Source organism: Sinocyclocheilus rhinocerous, unplaced genomic scaffold (assembly GCF_001515625.1).
Source record: "Sinocyclocheilus rhinocerous isolate Xijiao unplaced genomic scaffold, SAMN03320098_v1.1 scaffold1413, whole genome shotgun sequence".
Lineage (NCBI taxonomy): Eukaryota > Metazoa > Chordata > Actinopteri > Cypriniformes > Cyprinidae > Sinocyclocheilus > Sinocyclocheilus rhinocerous.
In genome coordinates this window covers 62,336-68,720 of record NW_015639297.1, presented here as the reverse complement: position 1 = coordinate 68,720, position 6,385 = coordinate 62,336, and the positions used below count along the sequence as shown (strand labels likewise).

The 6,385-nt window shown below is 36.2% G+C and overlaps 1 protein-coding gene across 2 annotated transcripts in view; it reads left to right on the top strand.

Moving 5' to 3' along the window:
* Window positions 1–2,977: 2,977 nt before the first annotated feature.
* Window positions 2,978–6,385, top strand: part of LOC107751106 (protein FAM126B-like) — a 23,087-nt gene continuing 19,679 nt past the window's right edge. For both annotated transcript variants that reach the window (XM_016566706.1, XM_016566707.1), the window contains exon 1: window positions 2,978–3,227. The gene's annotated coding sequence lies outside the window, so the exon portion shown is untranslated. The remainder of the gene's footprint in view (window positions 3,228–6,385) is intronic.

Genomic DNA, 6,385 nt, shown 5'->3' with positions numbered 1-6,385 from the left:
GAAAAAAAGAAAAATGATTGCACAACCATCAATTAGGTGGCGATATGCACTAAGCATGTAAACGACCATTGAACAAAAGAAGAAGAAAGAAACAGCATGGCGCTTTTTCTTAGCGTCCGTTTCCATAGTGACTCGTCGATTCGTCGCTCTGTTGAGAATGTCTTGAGTCTTAACCAGGAACATACTCGGAGTTGAATGAACTTACTCCCGGACGCGTTTTTGGAACCACATACCTCGAGTAAGCAAGGTTTGGGGTTAATCAACCGAAAGTTCAGGGTTTAGCTGACGGTAAGTTACCCGTGCTTTCTGGAATACACCCCAGTTCTGCTGTGGCTTTTAGGTAATATTTTCGTTGGCAAAGTTGAACAAGAACACACTATTGTGTTTAAAATATAGCACAATATTAACTTCTTATTTACTGAACTGTTGTATAAAATCACATGCACTCGTGTTCTCCTGTGATATTGCTCTCTTTGCTGATGTGATATCGCTTATCATATGATATAAATATGAGACAGAAGCTCATACAGGGGCATTTTTTGCCCCAATATCTTGAATTTTAGGGCATAACTGCATTAATGGAGTTGTTGCCCTGCATCATATTTGTCAACAGTCAAGTATATGAAATGTAAGGGGCATACATGTTTGGGGGCGGTGCCAGTGATTTAACTGCGTTAAAATATTTTAATCGCGTTATTTTTCATAACTAATTAATTAAGTTAATGCATTAATCTGACAGCCCTAATTAAAACACTTACATTTGTAGCAAATGTACGCTTAAGTTTATTTTTAGTATATAAAATGACTGATTGTAGTTTTTAGTGTTTTTAATTTTTTTATATCAGCCATTTATCAGTTATTAGCCGCAACATAAATATAACTATCAACTTACTGGTCTACATTTTCATATTGCATCCCTATGTTTCCATTAAGTCATCTGTCTGCATAGAATTTAAGTGATTTGAACTGACAATCAAAATGTGATTCATGTGAGAATAAATATTTAAGCATCAAATCCATTCTCAAATATTAAAAACTGAGATTGGATAATCCTTCTCTGTACATGTTTAGATGTTTATTTTACATCACAACAGTGCGAGTAGGAGGTTTTGTGAGTCAGATAATATAAATAGCATGAAGGGTGTCGTCTGTTTTGCAGACTCCTGTCTATGACTCAGGAACACGGCAGGGTGGAGCCCATCTCTGGAAAACTGGACATCAAGCAGTTCCCACTGGGGTCACTCCTCACACTCATGCCTTACCATGTGAGTTACTAACCATCTCCCTCAAACAAAGCTCACAGAAACACACTGTATTCATCTGTATGAAAGGACATTCTCCATCTGACTAAGCCATTGCTTGTACATCAGAAGTCTTTGACTGTTTTCCTTCAGGTCACAAATTTGGACATCAACACGGTACTAAAACTGTTTATTGAACAAGAGTAAACAACAATGTTAAAGTGCATACTTCCAATACTACAAAACATCATTAACTTGGGCTGAATTGGAAAAAATATCCAACAATTCGCTGCACAAAAAATGCTGTATTCAGCACAAACTTTGTTCATCCTCAATGCAATGAGCCCGTATTTAACATAGCCTAGAGATGAGGGCTTGTCATTTCAACTGCCAATGTTGGCAGTTGCATTTACCTTTTTTCCCCTGCTGTTTTTTAATGATAACTTAACATGACACATTTTAATACAATGAAATTAATTTATTTAAAATTAATAGCAGGCTTGTATGTTTTGTTGACAGGCTTGTGCTACAGCTATGATGCATCCAGTTTATTTTGTCCGTTCTAAAGGGAAGGTTATAGACACCTGGAAACCCACCCGAGGCTGGTAACAAATCTTTATCAGAGGGACTCCGCTGGTACAGCTGGGGACTGTGGATGAAAATGTTTCGGACTTGTAACAACTGTGGATTTGCTGTTCTAATAGGCAGGTGATTATTAGAAACCCACCTTAAGAGCATTTTCATCTGGATCCAAGTGGGTTGGAGGCATTGCAGTTCTTTCCTTGAGAAGCATTGTTGAAAATGTAATATTTTAGTGATACAGCCTTTATGTAAACTGGAAGGTTCACACTGGACTTAAAATTTGCAATCTTCTTTAAAAAAAAAACTTTTTTTCTCTGCTTCTTTCATCAGTTAAAACAGTAACATTCTCTTTACACTTAGGAAGGACTATGAAAAGAATGCGATTTCTTCTTTGTATCTGACTGAACTTGCATGCAGTGCTTGAAAACAGTTTTGGAAAGATCTGAAGTTCTGAATTTTTATGAGATATTAACAACATGTACCTCCGTCTGTAATAAAACCATTTGCCACAATGGCATTGTTTAAAAACCAGAAGCTCTTTTTATTTATTTATTTAATGGATGTTTCAGCTATGGACACTTTTTGCTATACACAACTGAAAACAATTTTTGCATAATTTGACACCAACCCCCCCCAAAATGATTGGAAATTATGCATAATAAGATATTCTGTCAACAATGGCTATTTACCTTAAATTAAATTTTAATTGAACTTAAAATATAATTAAAAATAATAAATTATAGATAGATAGATAGATAGATACAAGTCCCATGATCTCGTCCACAGTTCGTGAAAGATTCCCATTCATTATGGAAAATCCAGTGCAACAGCACCCAGACTATTTGCTATAGTTACATGACCCTTTTCACCCAAGAGAATCGCAAACATAGGAACTCGAAGTCCACTGCACTTCCCTGAGTACATTTTTACTGAGATCGATGACGCGTGTCACCTGTCTTAACCCAGCACGGGTCACCTATTCACCTGATCAATTGAGTCTCAGATCGAGCCCGACGCGACTGGCCAATAGCGGCGCAGCACGGTGATCACCGCTCAGCTCACCACTCACCGTACTGCGCAGCTATTGGCCAGCCGCGGCGAGGGCTCGATCTGAGAGACTCAATTGGTCAGGTAAATTGCTGCAAGTTGGCAGGAAGAGATAGAGAGCGGAGATACATGATGATGTCAACACGGCAGTGATCCTTTCGGTCTGGCAAACGCAAGGCCTTTTTAACCCATCGATTCCTTGATATAAATAGTAATGGTCCGGTGGGATTGTACAAGTAATGTTCTGCTTGATCTCAGAAGTGGTCGTTGTGTCGGGTCTGTCCTTTAAGGCGCATTGCAGCGTTGCTCAAGGACTAGTGATCATCTGCAGCATCCGGAGGAGTCCAGATCCTACTGGTATGTAATTCAGAACCAAACCATTGATAGAATCTGTATGTATGAGCAAAGATGAGCATGTTTAATGCATTTGAACCACATACGTTGGAAGATGACGCTGATTCGCTTATATTTAGGCCGAATGATTATTAAATATATTTATTAAATTACATTTATTGTCACTAAAAAGTTAACAACATGTCATATATATTGCAGAGATGATTTGAATAACACGTTTAGACTTGTATTATGATAGAAGGACACAAAAATATAACCATGATTTATTTCTCTTTTAAATGCAACCGTAAATTAATATAAACCAAACTCCCGTTTTTTAAATATTTATTTCAGTATATAACAATAAACATTAGTTCCGAGCAACATCCAGATAGTTCTACAAATGGGCTTGAAATAGGTTATTTCTAGAAAACGTAAAATAAATTAAATTATTACAGGGAAGTTTGTGCAAAATTATCGATGATTAGGTTGTTATTATGTGCTCTTATAAAATATTGTATAATATTTTATAAAAATAATTTTATAATATTAACAGACAGTGCTTGGAATTCAGTATTTATTTTGAATGGTTAACTAAAATAAACACATGAAACATAGATTGTTAAAAACTTTATTGCAAATAATAATACGCATCACTGGCTATACATTTACACGTATTGTACACTTACTCCCATTGTTTGACTTTTAGTGCTGTATTTTTAACCTATAAGAGTAAAAATGAAGTCATATTTTTCAGCCTTGGGTCACGGGCTGCCATGCTCTGTTTAAAAGGATTACTATTATTTTGTGTGTGTGTGTGTTGACAATTAATAAATTGATTTAGCTGAATCCATTCTAACAGTCTTGTGATTTGGCTGGCTCTAAAAAAAAAAAAGTAAAAACAGAGAAAGTGATGCACACTAGGTCTGAATGCATATTATTTTTTATAGATATAGATAAATATATTATTTTTAGCATATATTATGTGTTTTTATAGATGCTACAATTTTAAAGAAACAAGCGCTCTTTAGTTTTAGCATAATGGTTTGGCCTAGCTCATCTAACTTTTTAAGGTATTTTTCAATATGCATTATCTATTCTCTGGATACCTTTACACCACACACACATTGGCATTATTCCAGCTTCTGGCATAACACCAGTTTTAAATCTCATGATTTAAAGTGAAGTGATTTGATGCCAGAAAGGCACACCTATAAACCAGCAGTATGAAGTTTGCATTTCCACCCCCTCCCCCCCAAACACAGATGCACCAGTGTTGAGAGCAGGAAGCCGGTGTTCACTGAAAAACCACAGTCAAATGACACAGGAAGGATGGCAGCAATCACTGGGGCCTGATTTGCCACTGATGTAACCCTAGAGTAATTCTTTAATCAAACCAAATTGGTCTTTTTGTCTTAGACACCGAGTTGTTTTTATCTCAGAGGAGCTGGATCGTGACCCTTGCCAAGGACTTGTATTCTGTGCAGCACAGAGATTTGCCTGGGCGAGATTAGACACCATCTGGCTAATTTGACAGGATTGAGAGTGATAAGATGTATTTTACACTGTCAGAAAAAAATAATTCTTGGTGTGTTTGAACGCATGCATCTAGGAATGCATATGTTTTGTATACAAGTCCATATGTTTCACTTGAATGTTTGTCCTCACTATGGTAACAGCGTGAGCTGTGGGTATCTGATGAGGTTTTGAGTGTCAGCTCAGGTGAATTGTGTGTCTGTGACAGTTTGGAGTGCGTTTCAGCCAAGTACTTGGAGTATGTTGCACAACCTATTTAACAATGACCTTTCTGTTGCGTCCCGCTGCGGCCGATCATAGTAAACTCTGCTTGTTGAATGCTTTACTTTGATCTCCGTTCAGTGAAATCACCTCTCATTTTCCCTCTTCTTGTCTCTTTGCACTAAGCTCTTTTCCCAATGGCTATTTTAGGCCTCGCTGTGCGTCCCTCTTCGGGGGACTGTATACACTTAATTATCTGGCACTGAATCTTGTAAGCTTCTTACCCGTTGGCAAGCGTTGGAGAGCAGGTGCGCTAACCGTGTAGCATTCATGTAGCAGAGGAATGTTTTGGTCAGGCAGATTGCCCTGTCTTGAGGTAAGGCTTTAATTCTGAAGGTTTGCAGCTTCTGTGTAAAGAGGGGAGTATCTCTTGTGAGGGGAGCGTTGTTGACTGCTATTTTGTTGCAGACATGCTGCATTTTTCAAATATTTTAGTCAAAGTTTTTCAGAGCCTCAGGATAAACTTTCATTTTTGACTTGGGAGGCTCTAAACTGAATGAGTGGTTGACGTAACTTGTCCATGAACCTTTGTTCCAGCATCACATTTTTAGGTTAAAATTCATGTTTGAGGGAAAAGTGTATTTGTGTATTTTAGAGTATTTTTCCAGCTCTTGCATATTTACCAAGTAAAAAACGAACAAACACAATCTATTTGTCTATACATTTTGTTAAACATTTAAGCATAATAAGTCTTTTGATTTAATATATACAGTATATTTAAAATGACACAGCATGTATGCTGTAAGTGGTCACCGTTAATCCAGGACAAAATTACAATTACTAAATGTACACTGTGTTCACCAAGGACACGTTAATCAAAAGTGACAGCAAAGACATTTATAATAAAACAATTTATAAGTTTCTATTTATCAAAATAGCAAAAATAATAAGCAGCACAAGTGTTTTCAACATTGATAATAAGAAATGTTTCTTGAGCAGCAAATCAGCAAACTAGAATGATGTAATAAATGCTGAAAATTCAGGTTTGCCATCACAGGAATAAATTACATTTTAAAATATATTAAAATAAAACTGTTATTTTAAATTGTGATAATGTCATAGTATTACCGTTTTACTGATACATTTTGATAAATTAAATAAATGCAGCCTTGGTGAGCATAAGAGACTTCTTTCAAAAGCTTTACAAAATTTTACTCACCACAAATGTTTGTACACATGTAAAAATATGTACAAATAATATAGTTACACAACATGTGCAGTACTGGTCATATTCTTAATGGATAAATAATGAAATGATTTAATATGTTAGTAAAACAAATATTAAAAAAAGTAAACAAGTCTTCCTGGCAGCTCTCTACGAACACCTTGGCAATTGAATCGCCATTGGCTTGTAAATTTTTTTGTTTACTCGCCAGACTGATATA